A 12,933-nucleotide genomic window follows, 5' to 3' on the forward strand; every position below is an offset into this window, starting at 1 on the left:
GAGTCCAGTTTATCTCTCTAAGAACCTAAAATTTCAGAAAATGAAAATGTTTCCCACAAGGGAAACAAAACTATGCTTCAAAATGATGCTTCTTCTCTTCCTCCTTAGATGCAGACCTCACTCCTGAGATACAGGGATATGGATACACTGCTCCTGTTAAGTATCATCAAGTCACCATGAGTTGGAATTGACCAATGGCAACCAGCTGTGATACTATTTCCAGTTCAGAAACCTTACAATGGTTTCCTAGTTTTTAGTCTTACCAGGAAATCAGGTTTTTCTGCAAAGCAGCTAATGGAGTTGAACTACTGACCTTTTCATTAGCCATGGAGCATCACGAGGGCTCCTCTTTGTATACAATCACATTTATAGAGAGAGAGACTGGATAGGTGCCGTGGAGTCAATTCCGGCCTATAGAGACCCTTTATAGGGTTTCCAAGCAGCAGCTGGTGAACTTGAAACACTGACCTTGCAGTTTAAACAACTTTGTAATCTGCTGCATTAGCCCACAGCGCCACACCAGGACTCCATATATGAAATTCTTGGTAGGTTGTCGGTACAGTAACATAGCGACCTTATGCACAGCAGAAAGAAACACTGCCCAATCCTGGACCAACCTCACTACTGTTGCCACGCTTGAGTTCATCGATGCTGCCACTTGGCCAGTCCATCTTGTTGGGGGTCTTCTTTTTCTCTGACCCTCCACCTTAACCAAGCATAATATTCTCCAGAGACTGGTCCCTCCTGACAATATGTCCAAAGTATGAGAGACAAAATTAGGCCATCTTGGCCTCTAAGGAGCACTCTGGCTACACTTGTTCCAAAATGGATCTATTGGTTCTTTTGGCAGCCCATGGCACTTTCAATATTCTCCAACACCATAACTCAAATGCGTCAATTCTTCTACGTTCTTCCTTATTCACTGTCCAGCTTTCACAACCATATGAGGTTATTGAAAATACCATGGCTTGGGTCAGGCGCACCTTAGTCCTCAAGCTGACATCTTTGCTCTTCAACACTTTAAAAAGGTCTTGTACATAAGATTTGCCTAATATAATACGTCGTTTGATCTCTTGACCACTGCTTCCTTGAGTGTTGGTAGTTGATCTAAGAAGAATGAAGTCCTTGACAACTTCAATGTGTTCTCCATTGATAAGAATGTTTATTGGTCCAGTAGTGAGGATTTTTATTTTCTTTACACTGAGATGTAATCCATACTGAAGGCTGTGCTCTTTGATCTTCATCAGTAAATGTTTGAAGTCCTCTTTACTTTCAACAAGCAAGGTTGTACCATCTGCATATCACAGGTTGTTAATGAGTCTTCCTCCAATCCTGATGCCACATTTTTCTTCATAGAACCCAGCTTCTCGGATTATTTGCTCAGCATACAGGTTGAATAAGTATGGTGAAAGAATACAACCTTGTCAGACACCTTTTTTAATTTTAAAACATTCAGTGTTCCCATGTTCTGTTCGAACAGCTGCCTCTTGGTCCAAGTATAGATTCCTCATGAGCACAATTAAGTGTTCTGGAATACTCATACTTCGCAATATTGGCCATAGCTTGTCATGATCCACACATGCATAGTCAGTAAAGTGCAGGTACATCTTTCTGATACTCTGCTTTCAGCCAAGATCCATTGGACATCAACAATGATATCCCTCGTTCCACAGCCTCTTCTGAATCCAGCTTGAACCTCTGGAAGTTCTCAGTGTATGCTTGCAGTCGTTTCTGTATTACCTTTAGTAAAACTTTACTCGCATGGGATATCAAAGAGACAGTCCAATGATTTGCGCGTTCTGTTGGGTCACCTCTCTTTGGAATGGGCACAAAAAGGGATCTCTTCCAATCAGCTGTCCGGATAATCATCATCCAGATTTCTTGGCAGAGATGAGTTAGTGCCTCCTGTGCTGCCTCACTTGAAAGATTTCAATTTTTATTCCATCAATTCCTGGTGCCTTGTTCTTTGCCAATTCCTTCAATGTACCTTGGATTTCCTCCTCCAGTATCATTTGCTCTTGATCATATGCTACCTCTTGAAACGGTTGAACATTAACCATTTCCTTTTGGTACAGTGACTCTGTGTATTCCTTCCATCTTCTCTTGATGCTTTCTGCATCATTCAATAATTTTCCCAGAGAATCTTTCAATAACAAAAGTTGAGGCTTGAATTTTTTCTTCAGCTCCCCCAGCTTGAGAAGTGCTGAGTGTGTTCTTCCTTTTTGGTTTTCTGATTCCAGATCTTTGCACCTTTTTTTTTGTAATATTTAGCTTTATCTTCTCGAGCTGATGTTGGAAATTGTCTCTTCAGATCTTGTACCTCCTCATTTCTTCCATTTGCTTTAGGATATCTAAACTGAAGAACAAGTTTCAGTCTCTCCTGACATCCATTTTGACCTTTTCCTTCTTTCTTGAACTTGTTATGTGCTGTGGAGTTGGTTCTGACGCATAGCGACCCTGTACAGGGTTTCCGAGGCTATAAATCTTTATGGGGACAGAAAGCCTCATCTTTCTCCCTCAGAACAGCTGGTAGTTTCAAACTGCTGACCTTGCGGTTCACAGCCTGATTCGTAACCACTACGCTACCAGAACTTAGACACCTTTATTTAGAAACCCTGGTGGCATAGTAGGTTATGCATTGGGCTACTAACTGCAAGGTCAGTAGTTTTGATTCCACTAGCCACTTGATGGGCAAAAATGAGGCCTCCTGCTCCTATAAAGATTCACAGCCTCGGAAACCCAATAGGGGCGTGCTATGAGTTGGAAGCAATTCAACGACATACGACCAACCAGCCAACGTAGTGTTACTGGTTAAGTGCTTGGCTGTTAATCAGAAGGTCAGTGGTTCAAATCCACCAGCTGCTTTACAAGAGATGTGCTTCCATGAAGTTTCAGTGCCATTGAGTCTGCACCAGTGCCACACCAGGGGTCCTCTGTAATGATTACAGCATAAAAAAGACCATGAGGCAGTTCTACTTTGTCCTATAGGGTCTCTGTGAGTTGAAATGGACTCAATGGCAAGGAATTTGGTTTTTCATATATATGCACCTCCTCTGAAGAGTGATAAAACCAGAGTAGAACAGTAGTCCAACCACTGCTGGTGTTTCTCAAGCTATCTTCATGCCCGCCATCCATGAAGATTACAGGCTGGAGAGTGTCCTTCAAATATGTCTTGTTGCTGTGTCTTCCTCATGGTTTGGATGGCCACTCAAGCAGGATGCCGTGTTCCTCCCTCTGCCTGCCATCAGGTGCTGCAGGTTTGGAGTTCCCCATTGTTGGTGATGTTAACAGGGATCAGTTAAGTGAAGTGGCATCTGCCAAATTTCCCCAATATAAAGTTGTGAATTAGTATTCTGTATGGAAGTACTTTGAGGCTATATGAATATTTCATTTGTCATCAGATTTTTACCCTCTATTTTCAGCATCTGTTGCTGGTTTTTGACTGATGATTACTATGATGTTGGCTAAATGGTGATTTTCATGCCTTCTATGTTTGCCTTCAGTGTTTGTTTTTCTACTATGAGGAAAAACCTCATTCCCTCCATTTACTTAATACCAATATATGGATTTTTGTTGTATTCAATGGTTATCTGTTATTCTCATTTTGATGCTAATAATGTCCCAGATTTGACCAGCGGGAGCCCCTTCAAGCTGGCTTCGGTGGTTTGGTCATGCCCCCAGTATTCTTCGAGCACTTCATCCAAGCACAATTGGTTCCAGGTTCTCCTTGTAATTTCTCTGCCCTGTCTGGAGGCAGCTGTTTCCCAAGCAGTTCTGATTTCACTTGGTGGAGAATAGTATTTAGAAGCCAATAACTGGGGCACTAAACATGCTTATTGGAGTCCTGGCATGGCGCTGTAGGATCGGCACTGGACTGCTAAACATAAGTACTGCACTTCAAGCCCACCGGCTGCTCCTCAAAAATTCTGGACAGGTTTGCTAGGAGTCAGAACCAACTTGACAGCACTTACTTGCTTACCACTGTTGGAGTGTTTCAGGTCCCAGGTGCTCTCGTGCTTTCAGTAGATAGAGCTGGAGAATCTATGTAGATACACTTTTATATACACCTCTCTATGTATACATATGTTGTTGTTAAGTGCCGTCGAGTCGGTTCCGACCCATAGCGACCCTGTAACAGGGTTTCCGAGGGTGTAAATCTTTACGGGAGTAGAAAGCCTCATCTTTCTCCCGCGGAGCAGCTGGTAGTTTCAAACCGCTGACCTTAAGGTTCACAGCCCGATTCGTAACCACTACGCTACCAGAGCTCCTTATGTATACATATAGATACATTGAAAACCATGGGTTCAGACCAGTACTGTAATTCCAATCCTACATAACAGGATTTATTCTGGTTTTTCTGTGTTTGTATCTCCCTGAATATGTTTAAAGTGGCCCGTTCAAACCCTTCCTTTGGAGTCCCTAAAGAATTTCAAAGCAATAGAGTTTTTATTCCATCTTCACACCTGGCTGGGACTTTGGGGTATATAAAAACACAAAAAAAAACTGCCTTGTCCTGCCCCCTTCCCTCCCCGCCCCACAGCTGTCTACTTCCTCCCCTCTGCTAATCTTACTGTCAGGCCAAACTGAACTCTGTAAGGGACTTCGTATAGTTTTTCAGCCTTGCTATCAAAGTGGGACAGAGGAAAATTAAATGTGTTCGTGGTGTATTAAAGTAGGGCCTTGGTGCCGCTCCAAAAAGAAATACATACCGATTGGAATATTGATCTGACTCTGAATGGGATCTCTTAACATTCTTCATGCAAAACAGGCGCTGTGTTGGCCAGGGAAGGAGCTCCAGGTGTGAGACTGCTCAGGAAGTCTTGTGGTTTAGATGTGAGTGTAGTATACCAATGTTTCTGAAACACGTCTCGGCAATATTAATCTGGCTGAGGAGCTACATTCAGTGTTGATTGAAATGTGAGGGACAGCTTAATTTGAGACAGGTGAACTGGATCTCTCGGCATGAAGCCATGTTCCTGAAGGTGGTACCTAGAGTGTAACATCACCTGGAGAGCAGCAGTTCACACCACAGGCATGAAAGTGACTCATTTCTCCATTTTATGTGTTTCATCATGAGCTCAACCTCTGCTAATGTTGCCAAACCTACACTTTACAGTGGATCTATTCCCCTTCATGTAAATGCATATACTTTGAGACTTTGAAAAATTAGGCTTTGAAAACTTACTAGGAAAAGGAAAATCTGACATACTTAAGACATCCTACTTTCATTTCATTTGGTTCCTGTCTTTGCTTAACCCATAGCCAAAACCTAACCCATTGCCAGTGAATTGATTCCAACTCATAGTAATCTTAAAGGACAGAATAAAGCTACCCCAGAGGTTTTCCAAAGCTGTAATATTTATGGACACAAACAACCATATTTTTCACCCATAGAGCAGGTTGAACTGTCAACATTTCCATTAGCAGCCAAACACTTAACCACTGCAGCACCAGGGTCGTCGCCCGCCCCCCTTTCCGTAAAGACATTAGTAATCATGGGGACTTCTATCCGTGGCTTAAACCAGGAGCTTAGGACAAACGGCTCTTTCACTGCTCACAAAAGCCTGTTCTCGGGCTTGTGGGTGCAGCTGTTACTTTCAGGGCCCTGCAGATAATGGTTTGGGTGCCTTGATCAGGAAAGCAGTGCTGATGGTGAATGTCCTGGGTCAAAACCCAGAGATGGTGCCTCACAGTCTCCTCCGTTTAGTTCCGTTTTGGCTGTAGTCAGAAGAGGGCACTATGTGGAACTCTGGACAAAGAGCCACACGGATTCCTCACTCCACTAAGGAGCAATGGGGTGCGTAGCCAGTAGCCTGGACTGAAGGCTCATGCCTGGCAACCTCTCCCTGAGATAGGGGCCACATTACAAACATGCATGCTTTCATTCATGCCCGCCCTTCTTTCTCCATCAAAATTAAAACATCCTTAGAAAGAGTCATACTTTTAGTCTTTCAGCAAAACCATGTGGCTAAACACCCCAGGGTGTGAACAGGCATGTAGAAAGGCCTGAAGGTCCTGTGGGCAACAAGCCCCCTACACTCTTGCAGGCTGGCTTCCCATTACTGCCTAAACCACTCATCCCTGCCAAGCATTAGAGTTGGGAGATGAAGGCAGATGCTCGATCCAGCTCCCTAAATTGTGAGTTCTTTGGAAGACTCAACACTGAGCAGAACAGCAGAGCCCCTGGCCCCTGGTAGGTGCACAATCAACATGGACAGAAGGACTGAAGGACTTCTTCCTGCCCTGCCCCCACACAGACACACAGTTTGCTTTTAAGTACCAAAGAATGTGCACAGGGCTGCGGCTTCCAGAGAACAGTTCAAGCTGGATGGAGCAAGAAAGCAGAGCTTACAGCACTGGGTGTCCCATGGAACCTGCTAGTAGGGCTGCAGAGGAGCCCCAGAAGGGGAATTGGGAGTGTGCGCTCTCCAGGGCTCCACAGTCCACCTGTGCTACTTTTGTGCTGAGTGCCTCTGAGTCAAACTGTCCCATAGGGTTTTCTTGGATGTTGGGTGGGTTTGAACCACCAACCTTTAGGTTATTAGATAAGCAGTTAACTGATCATGGTCCTTAGGTCACCTGTAGGAGGCGACCGTGTCCCAGCTCCTGAGGTCTGATGTCTATGAAATGGGCAAGCAGGGTGTATGTGTTCTCACTACTGCATCCCAGGCTGGTGGCCCCAAGAGAACACCAGGGCTGACAGGCCGGCTCCCCAAGAGGTATCCACTACAGTACTGTTTTCGCAGTTCCAACTGTGTCTGTTCCCTCTTCCTGAATACTGGCTCTAAGGACCACTATTTCCATAACCTTTGTCTTTTAAATTAACATGTTTTACTTAAATGTGTTTGTAAAGGAAACTTTCATGGTGGCATTAACTGCCATCCAGTCGGTTCCAACTCATAGCAAGCTCATATAGGGTTTTTGAGAAGCAGTTGGCAGGTTTGAACCACTGACTATGTGGTTACCAGCCCAGTGCTTATCCTACAGTGCCACACCAGGACTCAAAAGAAAACTTTATACATAGTATAAGTAGTTTAAAGGAAATTTCTATCAATATAGTGTCATAAAGAGAAGGCTTTTAAACTAAATACAATGAAACCAAAACAATTATCATCTATTCTAATTGAACAGCATTGCCTGCCAAAGGCTCTGACAGGATGCCTGGAGACACAGCAGGCAACAGCGAGGTCCCACCTTCCTTGGAGCTAACATTGGTTGGGAAGAGTCTAACAGTAAACACATAAATCACCAATCAGGTGAGTGGGTGCAAGACGAACAGAAGAGGTGGCAGGGAGCAGAAGAAAGGTGCCCTCTGAGCCGGCGTGGGCAAGAAAGACCTCCTGGAGCATGTAGCATCCACGTGGGACACTGAGGAAAGAGCCTTCCAGACTAAAGGAACAGCCACTACGAAGGCCTGAGGCCTGAACTCCCAGTGGCTTCCCAGGCTTTCCACCACCTCTTATGGTCCCATTGCTCACGCTCAGAATGAATGTATCTGCCTGCCACACATTTTAATAGAGTATGATTACTCAAAGGCATTCTGAGTCTGAAATGAATCAGAATGATGCCCTGTTGCCAGTTGACCCTCAGGTCCAGGTCTGGATGCTTCTAGAGCTAGGTTGGTGTTGTGTGCCATCAAGTCTAGAGATAATTTTGTTGTTGTTGTTGTTAGTTGCCATCAAGTTGGTACCAACCCATAGCGACCTTATGCACAGCAGAACGAAACACTGCCCGATCCTGGGCCAACCTCACTATTGTTGCCACGCTTGAGTCCATCAATGCTGCCACTTGGCCAATCCATCTCGTTGGGGGTCTTCCTCTTTTTCTCTACCCTCCACCTTACCAAACATGATATCTTTCTCCAGTGACTGGTCCCTCCTGACAATATGTCTAAAGTATGAGAGACGGAGTTTGGCCATCTTGGCATCCAGGGAGCATTCTGACTACACTTCTTCCAACATGGATCTATTGGTTCTATGGGCAGCCCATGGCACTTTCAATATTCTCCAACACCGTAACTCAAAAGCATCAATTCTTCTACAGTCTTCCTTATTTACTGTCCTGCTTTCACATGCATGTGAGGTTATTGAAAATACCATGGCTTGGGTCAGGCGCACTTCAGTCCTCAAGCTGAAACCTTTGCTCTTCAACACTTTAAAAAGGGCTTGTACAGCAGATTTGCCTAATGCAATACGTCGCTTGAGTTCTTGACTGCTGCTTCTAGGAGTTTTGGTAGTTGACTATAGATCAGAGGAAACTGGAAAGTCAGCCCAACTCACAAGTGTCAGGTTTCTAAACCAGGAATATTGATCTATGATCAGAACCACTGAGCAGAGGTGCTCTCCCAGAAAGCCAAGCAGCTTGGGAAACTGAATGAAGAACTGAAATTGATTGTTGAGAACAGCTCCAGAGCCCAGGGAGCTGGGTGGTTCCATCAAGGCAAGGCTATCCCAAGACGCCTGCTGGGCAGTTCTGACACCACCATTCAGCAGATCTGTAACAACACCAACTGGCATGTGTCCAGACCCCAATTCTCTTTTAAAAGATTTTCATGAATGGAAAAAAATATAGAATGAAATCCAGAATCATAAAGAAAAAAAAACCAGACTTGCTGGTTTGATAGAGACGGGTGGAACTCCACAATGTGGTCCATGGACATCCTTCAAACATGGCTCTGAACTCACCTCTGGGGATCGATCACCTTACAGCCAAACAACAGGCCCCATAAGGAACCAAAAGGGTAGTATTTACCCCGAAACAAAGCTCAGAAGGCATGAAGGGGCAGGAAAGAAAGACAAATGGAAACCGGGAAACCCAGAGAGGAAGTGGGGAAATGGCTGTTGGATTGCAATTAATGTCTCAAAACAAAATGTGTACAAATTGCTGAATGGAAAACTAATTTACTCTGTAAACCTTCACCCACACCACAGTAATAAAGAGAAAGTAAACAAAGACTGAAGGAGGAAAAATTACAATATGTAAATAATCACAATATAAATGGCTTAACTCCCCAATTGGAAGACAACCAAAGTTTAAAAAAAAAAAAACCTTTTAATATATCTAGTCTTTACAGTGTCCCTGTGAAGTGTAAGTATAATTTTCTCCATTTAACAGATGAGAAAATCTGAAGTCCAGGGAGGTAAATAGTTTACCAAGGTCATAGAAAGACTGTTGAAATGTCAATCATAAATAATTCTCCTGGGACTAAGGAGAGGTAGACAGAAATGGTATCTGACATATGGGTATAAATATTCTTCCCTCCTACCAACTGCCTGTCCTAGGAAAATGTCACTCTGGCTTAGATGTAAACCTTGCTGCCTGGGATGGGGGGGCGAGGAAAAGAGGGGCCGCATGTGGCCCGCCCCACCCATCCTCCCAAACTTCCCAGGAAAAAACCTGCCACTATCAGAAGTGTAAAACAGCTATCAACGGTCCATGAAATCTGCTACATAAATGTGCAACACTGTAAAACGGGCAACTTTTTTATCAGAATAGCACCATGAACTCCGCCACATACCCAGTTCCTAGCGACCACGCCTGTAGGGCCCAGCTCAACCTGGAGGTGAAGGGAGGTCCTGGACTCTGCCCCCTCATCTTCCTAAGGGTCTTGGCTTAGGGCTGACTTCACAGGCTTGGTTTGATGCGTTACCTTCACCATCTTAAAATTCTTTATCATTTTTTAACCCGGGGGGTGGGTAGACCCCTCACATTGTCACTTGACCCTGTCCCTCCCTCCTTCCCTAGTAAATTCTGTGGCCAGTCCTGCTGCTGCCTTTTGTTCCTTCTTCCTCTTTCCTTAGAGAAGTGCTGTCGTCTCTCAACTATTTTCCCCTTTCCACATTGTTGGCTGACTCACAGCCACCAAGCTAAGACCATCTGGGCCCTTTCCGGCTTTCTGAGTCCCTCTCAGCTCAGCTTGTTCCCTGGGATGCCCTCAGGCAGCCTTCCAGACCCAGACTCTTGGAGCCCCATTTCCCTTAGGACTTCCTATTCCTGAAAGTCCCTACACCCTGTCTTCCCACTGCCAGCATTCAGGTCTCAGATCACACATCAATCACCCTCAGCCCTCGCTACACTACAGCCCTCAGCCATACCATATCTGAGACCCCATGCCTGAGCCCCCTAACTGGCATTACCCTCAGTCCTCGCTACACTACAGCCCTCAGCCATACCATATCATACGGCTGGCTTTATCTTCTTCAGGGGAGGGATGTGTGCTGTTAAGTTGATTCTGATTTATATTGACCCTATAGGACCGCTAACCCTAAGGTTGGCAATTCAAACCCACCAGCAAATCCTTGGAAACCTTATACAGGGTTGCTGAGTCAGAACTGACTCAACAGCACTTAATAAGAGCAATAGGACTTCTTAAGCTGTAAATAGAATAAACTGCCATTATCTTTCTCACTTGAAGTGGTTGGTGGCTTCGAACTGCCAACCCTTTAATTACAAGCTAAGTGCTTAATCACTGTGCCACAGGCTCCTTTGGGTATCATTATTCATATTTATTTACTATCGGTCTTCTGCCTCTAGACTATAAGCTCCTTGGGGTCAGGGACTTAGTCTACCACACCCATGGTTGTGCCCCCCATATCTAAGAAGGAGCCTGGCACATATTATCATTGATAATTACACTAGAAGCTGGGTACATCAGCATCAGGTGTCAGTGTGACAAAAACCAAGTTTTGCAGCCAGTCCAGTGAGTAATGGGTTTGAAAATGGGAGACTAGGCCAGGCCAGCCCAGAACCAACTGGTAGACAGTGCTCCATAATTGTTAGATGCCAGTCCTAACAGGAAGAAAGCAGGGAGTGGGAGCCCAAGGGAGCCAGGGGTGGGGGGGTTGGGGGTGGGGGAGTCAGCTGCCAGTAACCCCTAGGAAGGAGGCCGGACCAAAACCATTTTTGTTTGTCTGTTTGTTTTCAGACTATTGTGGTTTTATTGAAGTAAAAGACTTCAAAAGTACATTCCTTCCACAGAAAGAATTTTAGCAAGTTCTTAGATAATTTAAGTCTGGAATTTGTTAATGGGCTGTTATTGTAAAACATTTAAAATAGGCCTTTCACATCACTCCAAGGCCTAAAATTTTCAAAAACAATTAAAACTTCTAACTAGTTTTTTGCTGTTTGAGCAAATCAAAGGCAGCATGTGGGGAGCCCAGGCACCTTGTGCTATTCATAGAGGTCAGTCTCAGCTAGAATCCCTCCTGTGATGGACTGAAAAATATATATATATTGGTATAGGAGTTAGTATTCCAGCGTATGTATATACATAAGGAGCTCTGGTAGCGTAGTGGTTACGAATTGGGCTGCGAACCGCAAGGTCAGCAGTTTGAAACTACCAGCTGTTCCATGGGAGAAAGATGAGGCTTTCTGCTCCCCGTAAAGATTTACAGCCTCGGAAACCCCGTATAGGGTTGCTGAGTCAGAACTGACTCCACAGCACACAACAACAACAACACTATATACATATACTGGACTAGTAACCCCTATAGCAATAGTGGCACTGCAGAATAATGCATGCACTGGTCACAAGCAAGGTTAGTTTGAATGGCAAAGTCGGCAGTTCAAACCCATCAGCGGTTCCTCAGAAATCCTTTACGAGGTCACGATGAGTCACAACTGACTTGATGGCACTTAACAACAATAACAACATACCAAGAGGCAGTCATTCAAACAGAATAAGGGGACACTGAATGGTTTAAGATCACAAAAGGTGTGCACCAGGGTTGTGTTCTTTCACCATACTTATTCAGTCTGTAAACTGAGCAAGTAACCTGAGAAACTGGATTATCTGAAGAAGAACATGGCATCAGGATTGAAGAAGGATTCATTAACAACCTGCGATATGCAGATGATACAACCTTGCTTGCTGGAAGGGAAGAGGACTTACTGATGACCATCACAGACCACAGCCTTCGATCGATTGCATCTCAATGTAAAGAAAACAAAAATCCTCACCACTGGACCAATGAATAATATCCATATAAATGGAGAAAAGATTGAAGTTGTCAAAGACTTCATTTTTACTTGGATCCACAATCAACACTCATGGAAGCAGCAGTCAAGAAATCAAATGACGTATTGCGTTAGGCAAATCTGCTGCACGAGACCTCTTTAAAGTGTTCAAGAGCAAAGATGCCAGTTTGAGGACTAAAGTGCACCTGACCTAAGTCACTATATTTTCAATCGCCTCATATTCATGTGAAAGTTGGACAATGAATAAGGAAGACCATAGAAGAATTGATGTATTTGAGTTAAGGTGTTGGAAGAGAGTATTGAAAGTACTATGGACTGCCAGAAGAACAAACAAATCTGTGTTGGAAGAAATGCTCCTTAGAAATCAGAATGGCGAGACTTCGTCTCTCATGCTTTGGACATATTATCAGGAGGGACCAGTCCCTGGAAAGATGCTTGATAAAGTGGAGGTCAGTGAAAAAGAGGAAGACCCCTAATAGATGGATCGACACAGTGTGTGTCAATGTGTGTCAGCAATTATCGGCTCAAGCATAACAAAATTGTGAGGCTGGTACAGGACCAGCAGGATTTGTTTCTATTGTGTAGAGGGTCACTATGAGTTGGAACTGACTTTATGACACCTAGCAACAACATAGAGTCCTGGTGTGGTGCTGTGGGTTAATGCACCGGACTGCAAAGTCCTTTGAACCATAAGGTAGGCGATTCAAACTCACCAGCCACTCCTCAGAAACCCTATACAGTGTCCCTATAGTGGGAACCAACTCAATGGCATCAGTGTAACTGTGGATAGAATCCCATTTGAGAATAGTTTGCTTTGTTATGCTAATGAAGTCACATCAGTGTGGGGTGTTCCTAAACCTACTCGCTTTTGAAATATAAAAAGAGCAGATTAGGCACAGAAGCAAGGAAACACAGATGGGGGAGGAAAGATATCATATCACATGAACATAGCCAAGG

This window comes from Chrysochloris asiatica, unplaced genomic scaffold (genome assembly GCF_000296735.1).
Source record: "Chrysochloris asiatica unplaced genomic scaffold, ChrAsi1.0 scaffold00007, whole genome shotgun sequence".
NCBI classification, from domain to species: domain Eukaryota; kingdom Metazoa; phylum Chordata; class Mammalia; order Afrosoricida; family Chrysochloridae; genus Chrysochloris; species Chrysochloris asiatica.